The sequence below is a fragment of the Manis pentadactyla genome, chromosome 3, assembly GCF_030020395.1.
Source record: "Manis pentadactyla isolate mManPen7 chromosome 3, mManPen7.hap1, whole genome shotgun sequence".
NCBI lineage: Eukaryota > Metazoa > Chordata > Mammalia > Pholidota > Manidae > Manis > Manis pentadactyla.
This window is the reverse complement of record NC_080021.1, coordinates 61,211,229-61,233,863: the sequence shown is the minus strand read 5'-3', so window position 1 is coordinate 61,233,863 and position 22,635 is coordinate 61,211,229. Positions and strand designations below refer to the sequence as shown.

The following is a 22,635-nucleotide window of genomic DNA, read 5'->3' as shown; positions in this document are numbered from 1 at the left end:
AGTATATTTCATTCTAATGAGATCTGTAGTGGGGGTTTTAAAATTCATCATAATGTGCTTCAAGAAAGATAATTCAACAGACTTGCAAGATGAAAGGTTTTTTTTCCCTAAGTCTTCTTAAAGCTATTACATTGAACTTACGCAATTCCGATAAAATATTCAAAAATATTACATAAAGGCTACTAAACCCACACTCCCACTATCACCTTTACAACCACCACTTATTCTCATTTGAAAGTTTGCTTGGACTACACTAACTGCTTCCATCTTCTGTGTCCTGGGTTTTCTCTTGTCCTGTGTTTTCTCTCCTGAGTGTGCAAGCGAAACATTCGTATTTAAATAGTGTACCTATGGATCCAGAGTGCAATTCCTCCTTTGAAATAGGCTGGGCCAAGAGGTGTTTGCACACAGCCAGGCACCCGCTATTTACATACATCTGCATATTTGCTCAGACCCCTGTATCTCGGCATTAAAGTGCGTTCTTGAAAGTAGCAGCATAAACTAGGCAGAGAAGTCCTCTTCATTACCCTAACTCATATTTCCACTTCAAGCTCCCTAGTAAACAAATCTCTGGTCCGATAATAATTACTTTGCGTCATTAAAAAAAAAAAAGAGTGGTTAAAGGGCATTGCTTCAGCGGTATTTAGGCTTTATTCCCGCCCCCCCCCCCCCCGCCCCACTGCCTTTGCTGTGTGTGTGTGTGTGTGTGTGTGTGTGTGTGTGTGTGTGTGTGTGTGTGCCTAATGAAGTTTGGGAGTCGCGCGCGCAGGGGCGCGTGGGGTGCGAGCCCCGGAGGTCCCCATCCCCTGCCCTCTCCGCGGTCGCCGCGTCGCGGGCTCCCGCCGCAGCGCTCCGAGCCTTGGAAGCCGCGAGGCTGCCGGGCTGCTCTGAGTCCGGGCTGCGCGTCATTTGCAGTCTGGGGAATGTTGATCACCTCACTAATTACACCTCTCTCTCCCCCCTCTCCCTCTCCCTCTCCCTCGCTCTCCTCTCTCATTCCCAGAGTGCATATCGGGAATAGACACACAAAGACATGCGCACTCAACTTAATCAGCCATTTTTTTAAACAGGGCTAAAACGATAATAATTAGCAGAATAAAGACATATCGGATTTTCATTTCCTTTCCTCCTTTTCCCAACCCCTTCACAACCAAACAGCGAGACCGCGGTCGGCACATGCTTTAACTCCTCCCGGACCCCCGAGGACCGCTTCATGCCCCCCACTTTCTGCTCCAGCGTTTTGATTTTCACCCAATAAAGTTCCAGGATTATTTTTTTATTTTTTTAATTTTTTTTTAAATGAACCCTCTCGTTTTACTTGGATGTGATCAGCTGTAAGTAAAATAAAAGCAAAACAAAAAAGAGGCGAAGATCGAGTAGGAACTGCAGGGGAAATGGAAAGTAAGTTTTTTCTTTAACTTTTATTGAGTAGTTTGTGTTAAATTTAGGTCGAGTATCGATTATCTTTCCAGCCTGATCTTGCACAATCTTTGATATTTCGCTCCCTCTCTCTCCCTCTCCGCCTCTCTCCCTCTCTGCCCCTAGCTCGCTCGCTCCCGTTCGCTCTCGCACACATCCCTTCATCCCGACTATCTCTTCCGCTCTGCCCCCCCTTTTTTTATCTCTTTCCCCCCGTTTTTTTTGCTCAAGGATTTGCTCCGCTGAAGGAGGGAGGGGGCACTGAGGGACCTGATTTTCCACTTTCTCTGGGAGGCTGCGTTTTTCGGGATTTAACTTTTGGATTAATTGGCGGATCATCTACGTTTGGCCGAGCAGTTTTCTCTCCTTTTTCTTGTCTTTTCGGGGTCTGCCCTCCACCGCGAGCCCAGGGCTCTGTCGCGGCGCCGGGAAGGTGTCAGCTCCGCAGCGACGAGGGCACTGCCAGGGGTCCCCGGTCACCCCGCGCCTCCTGCACCTCGGTCGGGATGACCCTTCCTCCGGGGCCATCCTCCGAAAGTTTGGACGGTGGTCGGTGGGGCTGGGAGCCGCTCTCGCCCTGCTTTCTCCCTGCTTTCACCCCCCCAGCCCCTCCTCAGTCAGCCTCGTTTCTCTTCCTCCTCCTACCCCACCCCCCTTCCCTTTCTCAAGTTCCCCGAAGGGCGCTTAGTGCGCGGGACTGGGGAGGACCGCGGGTCCCTGGGCGGGGGTTGCGAGAGGCTGGGGCCAGAGCTGCAGATAGAGCCCCGCCGGCCCAAGCGGGCGGCGGCGGGCACAGCGCAGGGCTGCTCCCAGCGGCGCGGGCGGCGCGGACTCGGGCGCCGGCCGACGGAGGGCAGGTCCGTTAGGAGGCGGGATCGCGGGCCTCGCGGCCAGGGGCTCGGGAGGCGGCAGCAGCTCCCTTCCCGGCGCTTTCGCTGCCGGGTGTTGGGTTAGCCCAGAGGATAGATGCCGGTGGCTCGGGTCAAGAATCTTTTTCTTTCTTTTTGGCTAAGGGCAAACGGTTCGTGTGTTCACGCGCGCGCGCGCGCGCGCGTGTGTGTGTTGGGGGGCTGTGGCTGGCTGTGAGAACTGATTTGTTCCCCGGCCCCCCCAAAGGGGTTCCATGTCTACAAACGAACTTCACCTTCTCCGCCTCTGCAGGCATCAAGTGCGCCTTCCGGCCGGGAGCAACTAAGGGAAGAGGGGCTGGAACGCGTCGGGTCTCGCCTTCCTTACACTTCCATTTCACTTCCCCCTCCCCCAATTCTTTCTGCTCTTTTTTTTTAATCGGAAAAAAGAAATAAAATTTGTCATGGAACTGTATAAAGTTTCTGTGCCGATGCCCAAGTTACAGAGGGTTCCGCATCCTGTCCCCTTCCCCCACAGAAGACGGTGCACTGGTTTGTATTTCTTTTGTTACCTGTGATCCGGGCTGGGGCTCCTTTCGCCGCTCGGGCTGGGGTCCGGCCCAGAGAGGAGGCTCCAGCGGCTGCCTTTGGCCGAGACTCCTCACTTCCGCGCGGTTCTGTTGAGGTCTTAGCCACCGTTCGGTGAGACACCCTCCTTGTAGGTACCAAAGGTTCAGATCGCATACACGGATCGCCCCCCCACCACTCCGACCCCTACACACACACAAACACACTCATACTAAACACACACACACGTTCTCCCTACACCCCCCACCTTCAGCCCCCACCTTGCCTTTCCCCTCCCCCCTGCCAAAAAAAAAGGCACACACCACTAACAACGACCCCCCCAAACCAAACAAAAACCCAAAGACAAGTTCACTGGCGGAAGATGGTGGATTGACACTGACTCAGACAGAGGCAGGTTCACCAGGAAATCTGGCGGTCCCGATTTCTGACAGTTGCATTTCCTCTCCCTGAGTCCTTCCCCCCCCTCAACCTTTTTTTAATAACTCTGTTCCATGTTTAATCAAGGATCATGTAGATGGCAAAGGAGAGACAGAGAGGAGAGAGAGGAGAGAGGAAGAGAGAGGAGAGACAAGAGACAGAAGGAGGCTTTTTTTTTTTTTATTGTGTTCTCCTGGATTTTCAGTGGCTTGATCCCTATAAACGTGGAGTGGTTAAAGCTCATATGTAGTATTATATTTTTAGTAGGGTGGATGGATGGAAGAGTCAGGGAGAGGCTGCGGGTGCCGCTGCCTTTTCGGGTGTTGCTTAGATTAAGGCTGAGACTTGGCTACGATTGGGACGCGACAGTGACACGGGCATCGATCGCTTCCATTGAGAGCAATGCAAAAACACAGCCCGGGTATGTAACACTCTCGGTGCCATCAACATTTGTTTTACTTTATATTTACTGGCAAAACTGACAGAGCAAGCTCAGATTTTTCTTTCTTTCTTTCTTTTTTTCCTTCTTTACTCTTTTCTAACTGAAGAATACAAACAATTGTGTATAGAAGTTATTGGAAATGATGGTTTAAATGCAACAGAAAGGAGATATTTGGAACTCTCACTACCTCTGTGGCTGATTGTGTTTTAGAGTTTTTCTTCTCCACAGAGGAGCATATTAAAGAAAATGAAGGTTTTCTTTCTCCTTTCTATTCTTAAAAAAAAATTCTTAAGGGAATATTTGATAGTTTTCAACGTTTGTGGTTTCAGTCAGCAGGAAGGCACACAGAAATAAAAGATGGCTAGCCAGCTGTTTTAACCTCTTGCACCTGGCTTGAGTGTGGGGATCATAAGGTTTATTCAGTTATTTAAAAAAAAAACAGTTTCAATATTTATGGCATAAACTGGGGAGAGAACATCCCTGTGTATTTGTTCAATAGCTGGTTGCTTTTGGATTAAAAAAATAAACTCATATTTAAGTGTTTTCATTTTTATGGCAGTGAAGATAGAGTCAATGAAATATGGGGGAAATACCATAAATCTGGAAAGTGAAATGTACCTAAGGAACAAAGAAAGGTCAGGTAAACCAGCTGTGTAAGTCAAAGCAATAGCACCAACTGTGGGGTTAGACAGGGAGAGTGGGCTCTGGGTCTAGGAAGTGAAAGTTGCCACTTAAAGTTAAAAATGAAGGGAACATGTTCAGTTCTATTGTAATCTTTTGCAGGTTTTAGCAGATGAGCCCACATCTGTTCATTAATTTTGAGCTAGTTGGATTATTTTAAAAGATGCTGCACCAGCAAAGGAAAACATAAAGGATACTGAGAAAATCTCTGTTTAATATTGCAGAATTTACTGCTTTCATTCTGACCATGAGCCTAAATTTACACAATGAAATTTGATTATCTCTAATAACAATATTAGATCCTCGACTGGATGGATGAGAATTGAGGTGGTTTTGTTGATTGCAAGGGTTTAATGTTGCATTTCAGAATCTGATGTGGTTTGGCCTCCCTTCCATTAACTGGAAAGCCCCTGAGGTTTTACAATTATTTCTTAAAGATAATACATTTAAGATTGCATTGGTAGGCTGAAGAAAAGTCATAAAGGCAAGAAGGGAAGCCCTTAATAACTCTTGAGATTCAGACATGTTCAGCAGTTAGATTGGCTCTGACTTCACCAAGGGTCGACAATGTGTCATTTCCACGAAGCCAAATTGCCCTCTGCCTATATGATATTAATGTGCAAATCAATATTTCAGGGATTAAATTTCCCTTCTTCATTTTTTATGGTTTCTACCTCAATAAGTCTCAAGTCTATTAGAAGAGGCTGGATGATTTAAAATCTTTCACTGCAGAATGGCTTGTCGTAGTCTTGTTTCACAGACCATTTTAGGATTTTTGTTATAAAGACCATCCTAAAGAAGTTGTGAGGCAGGATAGAGGCAGGCTCAAGACCATAAAGCCCCTGTTCGATTAAGGGCTAAGAGGTATTGGAAATATAATACATATGTTTATGTTATACATACATATATGTATATACATATATATACACAGATACATTCTGCTGCTTTAAAATACTATGTTAATCACCTATTGATTTATTTCAAAATCAATTGAAGTTCCTTTCTTATTAGTGATTTGTTCAGCATTCTTGAGGACTGTGTTAATTTTCTTAAAGAGTATGCTTGAATTAGCTTGGTGCGAAAGTATTTGGGAGGGGTTTTCATTTAGCAATATTTTCCCAGGAAGTATTTCTAGAAACCATTGTGTGTGTGAGAGTAATAATCAAGTGTTGTCATCTGCATAGGTTGTTATCATAGCCATCATTGCATTCTGTGGCTGAATGATTCAGCTGATATCTGTTAAAGGAGGCCTTCTTCAATTCATTTTACATTTATTTCTAGCACTTAGTAGGTTCAGTGTTTCTTTTAACCCTCCTAGAGTAACACATTTGTACAAGAAAATACGTGATTTGATTGAAAGTAATACAAAGCAGAAATTTAGGAGGTCAAAATAAAAGATTGTGACTTTATCACATAATCTTAGGAAAGCCTACTGTCTATCATTTGGTGGTGTTTTATAGTCTAAAACCATCTGGACCAAGTTCCGCACAGCTGCACGAATTTCATATGTGATAGAACATTTTTTCCATTCAGTGTGAAATGTTCCTTCCTAAAAAACGCACACCAGACTCGCTTAATTTAGTCTGCAAAAAGAAATGCACATGAAAAAGGACAAAAGGCTCTTTAATCTCTGCAAGCTGTTTGTTTTTCTTCAAGATTCCTGTCTGTTTGGGTTTGAAAAGTCATGTTTACTGAGTAGACGATTCTGAGGTGTGACATTAAAATAATATATGATTTTTGGACTGGTGGCCACGCTCCTGCTTAATTTGCAAAACTACTTTTTATGCCTGTCAAAACACAGAGTTAATCTATCCTTATTTACAATTAATCTCAATAAAATTAATCTTAACTATGCTTTATTCAGTGGCTTAAAATATCTAATTATATTCAATTAACTGCTGTCATAGTAATTAACATTGCTTAATTGCCTCTGCATATATTTATGTAAAGCTCATTAGGTGCTCCTGCTCCTTTTTCTCTACTTGCTATTTTTGCTGTTGTCAAACCATTTTCATCTCCCAAGGTTCCACAATGTCAGTGAGAGCAAATTCTTAACATTTTCTTGAAATGAATGTTACTGCTTTCCTGTGAGAAGATACTCATTATGGCTCTGGAAAGACTAATCCCCCACACGCCAGCCCCTTTCCCTTATCACTGGTCCCTAGCACACTCACAGAATATTTTTTGTCATTGTTGCTAGAAATATGAGAAGCCAGGTTAAGCTTTGTGTTTATAGATGAGGAGCCTTTCTGTGTCTGCCTAGGGGCTGTACCCACAGGCTGAGGTTTTTTTACTCAGACCATTCTAAGGGTTAAAGACTTGGCCAAGGTTCAAATAGAAAAGTGCCCAGGGAAAGTTCATGTGCATATGTACAAGTTTCATGTAATTAGAGCTTAATTATATTAACATATGCAAATTGTCAACTTAGAAGCTTGTTGAGCTGGCAAAGATCAGCCAAGCACAATTGCTGTATTGTTCTGAAACAATAATGGATTTCAAGTTGGATTGTGGAAACACATAACTAGCTATCTAATTTAACTCATACCATGGTGAAATTTCATTACTCTCCATGGAGACTGGTTTAATTGTGCTGACTAATGTTCTGGGTTGCAGAATGTCCTAAAAAGAAAGCGTTGTTTGCCTAATCCACCTTACAATGACACTTGTTTGTACATGTTTCCCTTGTGTGAGAATTTGCATATGCAAATAAATAGTTTCTCTGCGCCATTTGTCATGGCTGTTCATTACCCATGAAGAGGACATTGTTACCAGGCTGTTACTGAGTCCCCCAAGACGGAATAGTGTCAACCAGTCCAGCTACATTCTTTCATAATTTGTTTCTGATTAATAGACCAGAGTGAGTCTCCATCTCTTTGGGCATCTGTGAAGGAAGGTCAGTGCTGTCACAGAAAAGAGTTTCTGCAGTAACAGAAGGACTTTTTCTTCTTACGATTATTCTCCTTTTTCCACCCATTGGTTAACATAATTATATTTAAAATAATGTATTCTTGTTCTAATAATGCCTCTACTAATAATCTCTAGTTTCCTAAAGCAAAAAGATGGGGAAAGAAAGGAGATTCTGTTATTGGAATATTAATCCTGTTTTTGACAGAAAGGTAAACTGATATAATTGCTTTTCAGTTGAAGGAATGGGGGTTTATACAAGTGTGAAAGCATCGGAAAAGGATTAGCATTTTTTTGCATAATGAAAAGCGCTGTTGAATAGGGTTCTGAATGGCTGACTGAATGACCGAGATGAAAGGAAGATGAAAATGCAGGCTCCTCTTTCTTTATGCCTGTGCTGTGCCCTCTGTAAAGTTATGTTTGTCCAAGACTTGAGAAAACAAGCAGGGGCTCAGATTTCAGCAACTTTATAAAATGCCCTGAGTTTTCATCATCATTGGGAAGTAATATGTATGACGATAGTGCAGCTAGAGGATGATAAACAGAGGTTGTATGTAGAAGAGTTTTTCAGAAACATGCTAGGCTAGCCAAATATTGACTATTGGGTCAAGAATCTCCAGCACTTTGCAGGCAAAAGCAGTTATTTCAAAAGAAGCCAATAGTATGGTGCCACCAGTAGTATTAGTTTAGTTAATGAGGGGAATACTTGGTGATTTTTTCCCCCCAGCAGCCGTAAATAGTTGTCTCAGTTAGTAGAATGCCTCACTTGGGAAAGAGTTGTGTATCGTGACTTTTGGCAATGTTAAGTGTTTTAAGTGGCCTACCAGCTTTTGTGGCTGGGAGGGGATAGTAGAAAATGATATGGAGTTATTTCCTTAGGATTTAATTCATCTTCATGTTGCTTTGTATATATGTTGTGTATTCCATGTAGATGTAAGTCTTTGAAAAAGTGTCTACTGTGTGTTCACTCTTGGAAACATTCACAGTGGAGTTTTCTCTTGTCACTAGTTAGGGCTGTAACTGGTTATCAGTTGACAACATGATCATGGCTCTTAATGATGTTTCTTCAACCATAATTAGGGCAGTTAAAATACCGTAAGTGTTAAGACACTTTCAAAGGTGGGAATTGGCTCTTTTGTACCTATGTAAATCAAATGCGGTGTGGATAACTGTTTATATGTATACATTTTAAATAAGCTTTTTCCGGTTTGGGGTCATCACAAATGAGCCATTCAAGGCTGCCCAAGAGCAGGATGGAATGATTCCGCTAGATATTTACCTACCTTGTTTTGTTGCTGGATTGTAGAACTTCTGCTTGCCTCATTGCTTTAAGCAGTTCAGTTGCTGTGGTACTATTAAGGTGGTTACGTGGAAACTTGGGAAATCAGAAGTGTTTTCACGTAAATTAAAGAATAAGGGTTGCCTCTTGAGTACAGAATATTGTAAAGGAAAACTGTTTGATCTTTCTTATATAAAGTCATCAAAATTCTTTACTAGAATCCTTTTAAAAATTTGTCAAGAAATTCTGGATTGTTTCAGAAACTTTTATGGTTAACTTTATGATATGCTTGCAAAAAAGTCTTAAAAGAACAAAAAATCCATATGGAGGCTATTTTACATGCAGAAGGGCTTATTAAGGTATTTCCATAAGAAAAATGTGTTAATTTAAAAAATAAATTCATTTATATTTTAAGACATTGTTAACCAAGCACCATGTGTTGTAACTGGCAGCTTTCCAGCCACCATGGGAGTGGATCACACATGGGTTAATAGTAGCTTATGTGATGTCTGCATTCTTAGGAAATGGGCAAAAACCCAGGGTATTCTGATATCAAGATTTTAGGAATCAGACAGAAAGCAGAATATATGTTTATATGTGAACAGATGGACATATATGAGAACTAAAAGTGCACAATTTCCCTTGGCACTTGTTTTAGTTATCTCTGATGATACAACCAAAATCTTAGCACACTCACAGTCTTTGATGGCTACAGACGAAATAGTCTTTTAATGAGGGCTCAGTGGCATTATTTTCTTGCATAAGGATTGTGCCCCTTGTGATCTCACTGGATTTGATGTTCTGTTAATTCCCTAGTTTCAGATGTTCACAGGTTGCCTTGAAAGTTTGATATGGTTTCATATTTGACATAGAATCCCCAGTCCAAGAATAGCTGCCCCCTAGTCTTTTAAAGATTTGTGAATGGAATAAATATTTGCCATTTTAAGGCACTTCTGAATGTATGCTAACACTTAAAAATGGCTTTGATACTCAAGTTCATATTTGGAAAGCAGCTTACCTCTCATATCATTAGCCACTTTAGCATTCTAGAGATTAAAAAATTGAATAAAGTTTAAGATTTGGGCAGCTTGACTTGGTTAATATGTCATAATGCCCTGATGAGCCAAGACAAGCCCTGAGTAGGTGTTTTAGCCATTCAGGTCAGGGGTTCACACACTAGTCTCATCTATTTAGATGATTAATCATGTCTAATGTTTGCTTGTACTGGGTATATGACAGTGAGCAGTTGGTATTTTCTGAATGGTGTACATTATAGCATGTACCTCTAAAGACAAAGTTTATAGGTTCCATTGTGTTCTAGCTGTAAAATCAGAAAACATTCTGCAAGTATTTACTCAGATCTAAATCATTTTAACCAGGGAAAATTGACTTTTGGGTTAAAATATGCATTTTATAACTGTCCATAAAATTCTTTTCCTTCACTGTAAAGAAGAAAGGAAATCCATAGCTTTAACAGTGTTAAAATACAAAAACATATGAGTTGGTGTATGCCATCTGGTTGTACTGTTAAAAACAAAACAAAACAAAATAAAACTATGTAAGAGGAAAGTTTATGGAGAAGCTTAAAATTTGTTTGGAAGCTTAAAAATTGTCTGCAGAAGTAAATTGATAATTTCTCCAAAGTTACCTTTATTAATCCTGAAAGGCTTTATTAATATCTATTCTTTAAAATATGGTTCTCAATACTTTTTTTCCATATATTTAGGGATAATGCATTAATACTTAAATTTTTCTGAGCCCACTAATTAACTGAGAATGAGCCATCTCTTTTGGTTTAGCAGATACAAACTAAGAGTTTGTATACAGACCACACAAACACACACACACTTTTGCCCTCTTTCCATATTCATGTTTGTCTTCTCTCTTTAGATGTTTTCAGAGTGGTGACCTGTGAAATGTTTTTCCTCTGTAGACTAAATGTCATTTTCTAAAAACTGGCCAACATGATCACAACAGAAAAGAACAGGTAGAGTGGTAAGACAACTGAAACTATCAGAGTGCTAAAGCCTGGGAACAACCTTAGAGTTGCTCAGTTTAACCAGCTCAGTTCAAAATAAGGGATCTTGAATTCAGAAGTAATTGTTGAATCACCCAGCAAGGTAGGAAAATGTTAGGACAAGAACTCAGATATCTCAACTGTAGCTCATGCAACTAAGTTGGATGCTTGGAAAAAGGTTTGTTACGTGGCTGAACATGAAGGTGGTGGAAACAGTGAAGAGAAGAACAAGAAAACTGCAGTGGTAATCCAACAGTAACACTGTCTCCTCTGAAAGAGTTGAGTTCTCTGTTACTGAAAGGAGACAGGTAGAACCTGGACAACCTCTTATCACTGTGACTGGCAACATATTTCTGCATTAAGTAGGAGGTTAGACTAGGTGCTTTTTGAATGGTCAAGAAGAATCTATGATTCATAAAAGTACCAATGAGCTCAGTGACTTAAAATGTATTCTTAATAATCATGAACATGGTGTTTTTATTCTGTGTAAGGAAAGTAAGTGGCGATAATGCTGAGATGTTTGACAGGCAGCATAGTGTACTGAAAGAATGACACTTAGTTAAAACAAGACAATCTTTGGATTCTGTTTACTTTGGATTCCTTTTTCCTTTTTAAATGAGCTTATTTTAACTTAGGTTTTAGATATTGGGATATTGACTATTTTTTGACAACTCAATGACCAATAGAAATTCTATTAGGGTCTTTAAGAAACTTGGTTAAATTCTTATTATGGATGACTTCATCCAAGTTATTTATTCTTTCTGAGCCTCATTTTCCTCATTTGTATCTCAAAGTTGTAGAGATTATATAAGACGAAAGTGTTGTGAACATTAAAGTAAGTAAACATGAGAGGGCCTGATAACCAGTGTTTCCTTTTTCTGTATTTTCAATGTAATGCTCAACTAAAGAGCATTTGATAAAGTAAGTCTGTGAAGATCTTTTGAGTAGAGAGAGATGCCTCTGTGCCCTACAAGGGAAGGAGATAGAATTAGGCAATGGGTATGTCTAAGAGATACGGAAAATGCAGAGTAGCCGCTCATATTTTCTCATCAATAGAAAACTAAAAGGTATCCAGGTGAACAGTCCTCCACCTTATTATCTGCTACTCTATCATCACAAGTTACTTCGGTTTTGGAGGGGCTTTTAGATCTTTAATTTATTTCAGGTTCTTTTTCTAAAAAGCAAGTTAGAGCAGTAATAGTTTTTAAATAATTCAGACCTTAGTCTGTCCACATGAACTCAAGATTCCAGACTGTCCATTATATACAATAATAGAAGAGACTGCAATGCTTATTTGAGCCTTGATGTTGACCAAGCATTGAAGGCCTTTGAATCAGAGGAGTTCCCCAAACTAGATTTGATGACATCTTTCTACATATTTGGTACTACATTTTGATATGCCATGCAAGGAGTATAGATACTATTACATGGCACCCTGTTGATCAAAATTTAAACCAACCAAGAGAAGAGGGCAAGTTATTAATAGCCGGTAATACTATAGAGCTCCTAAAATTTCTTGGAGGATTTTATAATTTATGAGTCTCCTTCTGGCTTATCTCTTGGAAGAAATTACAGTCCTTTTTCTTTTTATAATAATGTATTATGCAATAGAGAATGATTCTGGTTTAAAGATGATTAGATTGATGAAAAGGGTTAATAAATTTATAAATACAAATTTTTGTACTATCTAGAAACTAAAATCTATATTATGATTTTTCTTTTTGGTTTATTTAATTCATATGATTTTCCATTGTAAATACTTGTAAGATATACACTTAAAATTGTTTATATTTTTGTAAGAAATAAACATATACTTGAATCTATAATTTCCCAGCTTTGAGTTTGATTTTTGCTTAATATTTATATGTGTAGTTCATAATTTCTTCAAATATGAAGAGTTCGTATTTGAACTTAAAAGAAACTTTAAAAATGAAGTTTTTCTTAAAAGTAAAAGTGTGCGCCTTTCCTGTTTCAGGCCATTTATAAGTGGCTCTGGACTTACAAATCATTTGAAGGATATTTATTTACAACTAAGCATTTATTGAATACTGTTAGGATAAGTATGCATCTCACTGGAAGAAAGACAGTTGGCATCTTAGCATTTTTCATGATGCTTATTTAAGAGTTTTCCTTAAATAAATTTTACCCTCCATGAGGGCAGCACCCATGTGTTTAATCACTGTATTCACAATGACAGACATTATTGGTAAATTACTGGTTCTCAATAACTCTTGAATGAATGAAAAAAGTGAATGACAGTTAAAAATAAAAATAGAAAACTTCAGTTTAGTATACTTCTGGAATCTGCCTCTCCACTTGAAACCTAGGTATTGAAAATAAATATACAGTCTTAAACATCTGGGTCTGTCTTGGAAAATTCCACAGGGAAAACTGTCTTTCAGCGCAATCTAAATGGGTTTTTATATTAGAACCATAGATTGTTGCAGTTGGAAGGGATATAGCACAATCCCCTTGTTGAACAGAAATTCCTGGGAAACATCACTTAAGTACAGAATGCAGCGATGAGATCTACTGTGTGTGTGTGTGTGTGTGTGTGTGTGTGTGGGTGGGTGGGTGTGGGTGTACGTTCCCTTCAGCAAATCATTTAACATTTTTTTCACCTTAGTTGGTTTAGCTCCTCCCATATCCAAAGATTCTATAATCAAAATAATTTCTGTTAGGCTGGAGGTTTTTTTATTTGTGGACTTCTTCCATGCAAAAGAAGATTGTTAATTGGTATAGTTTCTAGGATGATCATGGGACACACTGACTGCCCTGGGATTGTAAAGCTCAGCTGCTTGAGATAGGACAAGAAGTACCTGAAAGTTGAAAACTTGCAAGAAAAATGGGGTGGGTCATTTAATTCTTGAAATGAAGCAGGGTGCAGCTTAGGAATCGTTCTGGCTTGCCAGAAGTTCCTGGTCACAGAAGCCTGTTTAAGTGCTCACTGTCAACAAGGAAATCATGGGCAGCACTTACAGTGGCTCACCTCTGATTTATTCATAAACCTCCCAGGAGCACTTGGCTTTGTTCTTGCTCTAGTAAGGAGGACTGATGCCAATAAGACCAGGAATAAAGAGCTCCTTGCTTGGTCCAAGAGTGAATAGCACTTTACCTCAAAGCCTGACCTCCTTTCCCCGAGGCCTGTTATGCTACAGTTGACTCGGATTGGCTGTGTGTCCTTAGATGAATTGAGAGAAGAGGTTATAACAAGTATCTACTCTGGAAACTCCATAGTGTACATAACAAGAACTACACAACTGGAACTTGGGTTGTGACTTAACCTAAAGGTTATGGTAATTACGCTAAATGGAAAGGCTTCCCTTTCCCTTACCTTTGAAGCTTGAAGAGTTTCACATTTAGTACTAGTTGGGGAAATACTGCTTCGTTCTAATTGAAGAATACAATGATCTGGGAGTAAAATGAGTTTTGAAAAGCCCCTTTCCCCATTAAAATGAATTTAGAGAGATTTAATAACAGGAAATTAAGGGTTCGAGAACGAATTATGTACTACACGGTGGTAGAAATAAAGAAATGGGCTTGCCGATTGATTAGCCATTTTATTTGAGAAGCTTTATTTGTGCCACTTCACGAATTACGCTCTGCTCCAGCTGCCCATGCCGAGGGGGAGGACCTTTAAGAGACAGTCAGCAAGCTGGTTTTCACTGAGGCAGAGGCTGCCCCGTAGTTACTTAAATCCCCAGAGCAACATTTACTTAATGCTAGACTTTTTTTTTCTGCCCCTGATCCTGTCAACTCTGCCTTCCTTTTCTCCTTTTGATGAAGTTGGTCTCTTTGTACTTAAAGTGCATATATTTACACAAAAATTTCTTCAAATTTTCACAACACATTAACCCAGAAGAGCCATATTAGGAGATGGTGATGAGAGTTAATGATATATCTTTAGATAAAGCCATCCTCCCATGCAATCACATCAGAGTCATCAGCTCATTTGTCATGGCTGAAGTGAAAATGTCAGGACCAATGAGTATATGAGTGCTGAAGGGGGCGAAAGGGCTTTTGGAGAGACACATTTTTGTGCTGGGAGTCGGCCACGGTTTAGAATTAGCTGCAGGGAAATACTGGGATTAGCCCAACCCTGTGTACAAATCCTTGGCATAACAGAATTAGTTGGGAAAATGGAGAGACGGGGGTCATGAGGATGGGCACATTTCTGGAGACATGCTCTCTGCTGCAGGCCAGAAGCTATGGAAAAGAGTGAGCTGACTTATTAAAATTATCTTAAGGCATGTGTTGCATGCAGTTTCATTGATTTCAGCAAGATTGAAATAGTAGATTTGAAGGGCATTGAGGGAAGACCTCAATTACATGCACTAAATATGTACAAGCTGCTTTCACTTTAAATTTCGCTTCATTGAAAGAATTTCAGTCTTAACATTTGGAAGATAATATTTGAACACACAAAGATAAAAGTCAGGCATAAAGTACTTTGACAGTATCTTAGAGTGAAAGGTAATACTCAATTTAAATGACAATAATTATGGTGAAATACTTGTTGCATTGTTGAATTTACACAAAACCAAGAAACTAAACTTTCTTTATGCAGACTTCATTCTGAAACTTTAATTGAAAAGTAACTTATTTTCTTTAGCTACAGAAGGTCTTATCTTTGATAGACCAATGCTAGCAGATTTATTTCATTTTGGATTCAGTGAACTGTTCTCTTTTAGATAATGTACCCATACAACCTTTTCTTGTTTAATTCTATTGATTTACAGTGTTAAAGCGAAATAATCTGATACCTGTTTCCTGCCCTTTGAGTATTTGTCGTCCAAGAGGCTGATTAGTTTTCCCCCCAGCTCTTTAGCTGTTTTAAATGTATAATTATCATTTCATGTCATTTGATAGCTGCACTAATTGCTGCCAACTATTGTCTGTTTGCACTTAATGCTGAAACCTGATCAACATCCTGCTTTGGTTGATGTTTGGTGGTAAACTTTAATTAACTCTTATTGCATTGAAGAAGAGTTCAGGCTTGGTGCTAACTAATCATTTACCTTCATTATGTCCTGACAGCTCCACTTGTTCTTGGTCCTAATAGATACACCAGTCAGTAAATAAACCTGCAAACCTCATGCCTCCTAGTTGCTCCAGACTGATATTTTGCTACTTAAAGTATAAGATAATTGGGCCCAGATAATTATTTAGTTAGTTTTGTCTCTCTAGTTCTGCAGACACTAATCTTAATTGCCTCTTTCATGCTGGACAATTTCATTTTAATAGAAATTGTAGATTTTAGATAACATTATTCCTTCAACATGGTTCCTATGAACATGCATCTTTTGAATCAATACAATTAAGCTTGTCTCCTGTTGGAATTCTTGTCATTATTTTTCCTGAAATACTTTTCCTGTAATGATATTGAAGTTAAAGTAATCAGGTTACTAGCAGATCATGTAAAATTCAACTCAAAATTGCTGGCTGCTTGATTTTAATTTGCCTGACATCAAGTTTGTTTGAAAAGGGATAATATGTGGGTAAACCAAGGAGCTTATAATTATGGTTGACATTTGTTTGTTTATAATGAAATCTAATTAAAGTTCATACATTTAAAACACAAAAGTTAATTACTGAATTGCTCATTTCACTTATGGACAGCAGTCAAATTAACTTTCAGGCCAAAGACACACACACACACACACACACACGTACCTACACACAAGGCTCTTCATAATAGAAATAACCAACTAATCTTAGTGATCAAATGTAAATTTGTCAAAATTTTATCCAGAAGAAAACTTGGCATTTTACTTACGTTCTCTATTATGTTAGTTCTAATGTGGTACTTACTATAAAATGATTTAAAATGTCTACTTGGAATATGAAAAGAGACTTGTATTTGGTAGATTTTAAGAGTGTTGTATAGTAAGAGGCACTTGGTAGTAACAAAAATTATGCATATAACTTTCTTCATTAAAGCTATTTTGAAATCATTGGAAATCATTGCTCAGGGAATAAGAATGTTTGCTGGAATACCTGACCTGTGATTAGTTTTATGAAGATAATTATGGTAGGTTTAGCCTGAAAGGAATGACATTTTTTTTTAAGTAAGAATATATTTACAAGATTGCACTTATTATTATATTGGTTATGATATCATATAGGTGGGAATCATAAAATATAAATAGTATACAATTGTTTTCTTTTTTAACTATCAGTTCAATAATGAATTTTATATATTAACAGAAAAAGAAGGAAAAATACATGTATGAATTAGAATATATTGTCTGCATATTGTATATGAGATAAATATATGTGTGGAATGGTTTTCACTAGTCTGGTAAATCTCTTTTTGAAGCCAAATATTCTATACTTATATATAACCTAACGAAACCAATTAAGATGAATTTTTTGACTGTTCCTATCTGACAACTTAAAAACATTATGAACTAAACACTCTTAGACTGGGTGTGTGACAGAGATTAGTCTACTGCATCTTAAAGACTAGAAATATAAACATAAACAATTGGCAAATATGATTTACAAATTCCTACAAATGATTGATGCAGTCCGTATTTTCCCAAGGAAAACTAAAAGGCTCCATGTTGAAGCTATTGTATTTAGAAGTGTTATTTACTTGGATTTTCAAATATAGTAGGGATTGAGGGAGTGGGATCTAAGAAGGGAAAATGATTCTATTACTGAGGTGCTTTGTAAAATTGAATATAATTTACACAACCTTTTAGTATTTCCAGAGAGTATATTTATATGTATTTTAATATAATACTGGATGGAGTTAGAGATTGAATATTTATTTAGGAGAGAAAAATTTAAAGGGTCATACACTCATTTAACTCTAATCCTGCATTACATAGATCAGCCAAAGGAAAGATGGTTAATACTTAAGTATGGCTGGGTAACTGGAATTCAGAAGTAACTTTTTCTTCTATGAAGAAAGCAAAAAAAAAAAAAAATTAAAAAATGCCCATGTATTCTCACAGTATTGGCAAACAACAGTTTTCTAGTAATGCTTTAGCTGATTAGGATATACTTACCCTTTAATGAAGCAATCACTACAAAACCCCGATGTCAGGTGGAATACTAGCAAAACAGTATCAAAGAAAGAATCAGGGAGAGGTACGGAACGTAATTACTGTTCATGTCCTTGTCTCACACCAATGCAAAGTATTCATTTTCAGTTAGAATTAATCAGAAAATTAGAAATCAACTAGATTGGTTAAACTACTAGTGTTTCTTAATACAGGATAAAGTATTGGGTCCATCTTGCTCACTGACCATGCGGTTCCCTGAAGAAACAAATAAAATGAGTCATATAATACTGTAATTTGGTTAAGGAGAGATTATTGATTTCTCTCTAAGGAAAGTAGCTGGAGTTTGATTAAAGTTGTGAAGGAAACTGAGTAAAATTCCTATTTCCAACAACTAATCAAATTAAGAAGTATTGGATTCATTGACGAAGCATACCTTTCCTCTTTAGTTCTCCAACACATATGTTTAATGATACATAGTGGTCATATAAAGTCCATGTAGGCTTAGAGATGAGAGAGAGAATGAGGGAAGCAAGGGAGAGGAAGCAAAAGAAAGAGAAAGAAAGAATGAGAGAAGGAGAAGACCACTAAGGGTCCTGTGGATAGAGAAGGAAATAAATCTGCATTGAATAGCTAATTTAGATTTTAATGAGGAAAATAGGGGGAAATGACTTAGGACTTGTATACTCATGTTTGTCTTTGTAAACTTTCCCTCTTTAGAGACTAGCATCTTTTAAATGCTTAATATATTTGGTTACATCCTTTATCCTAACTGAATTACCTTCTCCTCTTTGTCCTGACATGGGTGGAAAGTTTTTGCCATGTCAGGAGAGGTCGTCACACATTCTTTTGCAGTTCTCTTCATTAATTCCTTCTTGCAGAAGCATTTTCTCTCGTGCTGGGAAGGTAGAAGGGTGTAAGAGAAGAGCCCTGAAACATCAGCAGGAAGCTCTAAGCTGGTTAATGCAGTATAATTGTCTGGACATAGACTGGTCTTTGTTTGTGTGGTTCACTCTGAATCAGCTGTAATTAACTCCAGAGTGTTTCCAGATTGCCAGCAAAGAAAAATTACAGCTTTTCTGTTTTAAATTGTAAAGCTCACAAACATTAACTATGCAGATTGCTTTTACTTTGATATATTTCTATCCTGCAAAGAAAAAAAAGTACTGATCTGGCTCCCTCTCACCTCTAAAAATGTGCTTTTGTTATGTTATTTGATTTAGTGTCTATTGGAACATAATGGCTCCTTAATAGTTGGGTTTGAAGTCTTTTTACTTAATACTCTCAATCTTTTGATATCCTCATCTTTGCCTGCCTTCTTGATATCATTTTTAATAACTGCTGTTGGGAAAGAAGTTATGCACTCTTTTGTAAAATACTAAACATATACTAAAACAAGCAAATTGCATAAAAAGCTGACTAAAGAAAACCACTAGCACCAACTTAAAAGACTGAGATCAAAGATGTGTTGTGACGTAACTGGTGCGCCCACATAGGTACTTTACCTGTGTTTGATATATCAAAAGAGAGAAGAAGAGAAAAGGACAGTTTCACTACCCTCTCCTCTTGGTCAGCGTGCCCCACCCTATTAAAAGCTTCTGTACAGTAGTTTGTAATTATGAATTCCAACATGGGTAAAAATGAGGTAGCAGTGTGAGCTAATACAGCCTAGTACACAAAAGATCTGTCAGCAACTGATGCAAAAAAAAAAAAAAAAAGTCCAGCCAAAAATCTTTTTTTTCCCTTTCTTCTGAATTTAACAATAAGGAATTTAAGCCTCAATGTGGCTTTAGCAACCAAAGAAAAGAAGCTCTTGGTGTCTGCATAATACCACTTTGATGGATTTTTTTCATCAGTTCTCTGTACGTGGCAACAAATAAACAAGTATAATTATACTTGTGAAGGTCTATTCATTGCTTTGTCAGGATTAGATATATGTGCCGTTTTCACACTGCGCCTCTCTTTTGTCTTTGCCTAACTCACTATGACATATTGATAGAGGATTTGGAATGGGGAAAAGGCCACAGCGGAGACAGTGATGACCTTTTGGAAACTTGATATAATTCAAGGATTTTTATTTATTTTCTATTTTTTTTTCTTTTTTTGGGATTTGTAACTTGTTACCAAATTCCTTTGTAAGTGAACAACTTTTAACCCATTAAAAATGGAGTAAATACTCAAAGTGTTATGAGATGGCCAAAGAGCACATGAGAATAAAAACAATATGCTAAGGGGCTCACTGGTCTTCTTTCCCAGCACTTAGAGTGGCTAACCTAGCATTCCTTTCCCATTATTCTGTCCTCTTGATCAGATCACGTTCTTTTTAATCATTTCACAAACACTGTCTCACTGGACCGTAGAGGAGGGCTGGGACAATCTCAATTAAAAAACAGAGGTAAAACTGGCCTCTCTGATTTGGGGCTCTAATGGGAATTTCTGCTTTCTGAATGCAAAGGAATTCTTCTATTGTTCAGAAGGCACCCCCTTTCATTAGTGAGGCTTCTGGTAGGTGGGTTTGGTCATTTAGCAGAGCAGAGTTTAGGCAGCAGTGACTGCAGCAGGAAAGCAAGGCAGAACCAGCAATAAAAGTTCTTTTCTGCATATTGTCCATTAGTTCCGAAAAAGGGATTTACATGATCAAAGTCACTGATCTTGTGAATTACTGAGAATGCCAAAAAATGTGTACACGTACTCTAAGCAGACCAGCAGGTATGTATTGTTCTGAATTTCGCATTAAAATTATATTAGGTTTTCTCTTTGGGATTTCTTGAGCACTTTGCTGATTCTTAATAATAGAATGTCTGGCAATAGAGAATAGAAATTGGGGAAGACTAAATAGAAACCAGCTTAAATGGCAAACTTTTATAGTGAGTTTATTTGTTATGCATTCATTTTGGAATGAATTTTGTGGTTTAAGTTAAATGGTTGTCTTTGTGGTCTTTTTACTGGGACTTATAAAACTTCAGTGTAAATTTCCTAAATGGGTCACACTGATGAAAGAAAGATCTTGTCTGACATTGAACTCACTTAGCATCATATTCAGTGTCACTGTACATACTGATCTAAATAACTTTAACTGCACAAACTACCATCAAAATATATCCTGGTAAATATCACCATGGTTATAGTCAATAGCTACAAATTAAAAAATCAAGTATGCATTACTAATTTTATCAATTCAGATAGTTCTGTTATTGTTGCTTTTGGAATGAAATGTAAATTTGGTTTTTTAGAAGACATGTATTTGACTTGGTTTCTTCCGAAGTGTAGCTTATTGAGAAGAAGTTGAGAGCCAATTTTGTGTAAAGTTAGGTGGGAGGATTGTAATAAAACATATCCTACCACATTGTTTTGACCTGTAATGGATTTTTTATAATTTGGTATCATTTTTATAATTGTTTTCATAGCAATAATGTTATACTTTTGAAAGTTACTTCTGGCTCTATAAATACTTTATATAGAGAAATATTGAGATGGTACAGTGCAGAGTCCATTCAGCCTCTGGCCAAAATTATTAACTGCACATTACATGCAACACATTTGAGGTGTACTCAGCACATGTGGAATAATTCTAGCAAGTGTTTTTATGGGCTGAGAACTGTTGTGGTGGTATAGGTAATACAGAATTAAGTAATAATAATAATAGCTCAGAAACTCCTTTACAAAGCTGTAAAGTGTTTGGGAGCTGTAAAGTGTAAGTAAGGTGAATCTTCTTCTACATATCAGCTCGTTATCTTATTGTAGGAATGAAAAAGAAACCACCCTGGCTTCTGGAACTTTAATTTCAATCTAGAATCATTAGCTTAGTATTATTTAACACCTTGCTTCCACTTGAGATCTCCAGTCTCTTTCTGCTTTCCTTATTACCTTCAGTCTAGCAGGGGATCATATTTTAGCCATTTGGGCTGCCTTCAGTATGTATACATAGTTGGTGCAGATTTGACAAAAGCAGAGATAAACATGAATGTTTGTGGACTCATTAGAAAATTATCAGGTTTTCATGCTTATGAGTATCAGATTATTTCAGTGAGTTTTAAAAGCTACATGCATGCCATAAGGATGATTAACCTGGAGCTCATAAAGGATTCAAATTACACACTGAGCTTTGTGATGTTTGATGATTGAGCATTTAGAATGTCATTTTAACCATCGCAGATACCAAAACGAATTTTGATTTCATTTTCAATCTATGCAGATCTTTTGATGTATTCTAAACTGATCACTTCCTCTCTGATTTAGTGGACAAGATTAAATTTGATTACAGTAAAGAGAACATTAAGAAGCCATTCTTCATATTTAATATGCCAGTGACCTTCAGTGATGTCTTTCTTCTATGAGAACTTTTAAAAAGGAATTTCTAAAATGCTTAGTAATATTGGTGAGCTCCGAGTTTTGTTTTCTTCTTAGCTCTCTCCCGCTATGAACACCATGCAATAGAATGTAGGGGTGAGAGGAGCATCCAGAGTGATACACTGCATGCTATCCTACACGATATAATATGTGGATATGTGTCGGAATATAGCAACATCAACCTTGCTTGTTTCAGAAATTGACAGCGTATGTGAAAGTGTTGATACTATTAAATTAAGGTGCTATTTGCCTTGAAGTTATGAGTCCCTTCAATTTTAAGATTTGAAGGAAGGTTGCTTACCTGTTTCATAAACGGTTCCTATGTCACAGGCTGAAAATAAATGCTAAAGTTTCTGACCACTCAATTGCTGTATACAGTGCCATGATTCTGCAAATGGAGAGACCTGCAGGGACTCAGAGAAGCTTAAGCTGTAATCAAGGTGCTATTACAGTAGCTGAGGTTTGCAGGCACACACGCAAGTGGGCACACAGATGCAAACAGACACGCTCACACACAGAAGTGGTATGCATTTTCACCAGTGTATGCCTAACTTTCCTCTGGTGCTTTGCCCTGCTGCCAGAACCTGATATGGCTTTATACAGTGCATCTTGTTTCCAACAAAGAGAGTTTATGGTCTAAGATGCCTGCCTGCTAAAAACTAAAAAAAAAAATGATTGAA

General features: G+C 38.2%; 1 protein-coding gene across 7 annotated transcripts in view; it reads left to right on the top strand.

Moving 5' to 3' along the window:
• Positions 1 to 989: 989 nt before the first annotated feature.
• The window catches only part of ZFHX4 (zinc finger homeobox 4), a 173,423-nt gene continuing 151,777 nt past the window's right edge, over positions 990 to 22,635 (top strand). For 5 of the 7 annotated variants that reach the window (XM_036887489.2, XM_057497960.1, XM_057497959.1 and 2 more), the window contains exon 1: positions 991 to 1,401. The gene's annotated coding sequence lies outside the window, so the exon portion shown is untranslated. Of the gene's footprint in view, positions 1,402 to 3,258; positions 3,694 to 22,635 lie in introns of those variants that run through there. The other 2 variants (XM_036887490.2, XM_036887487.2) reach the window with 2 other exon arrangements.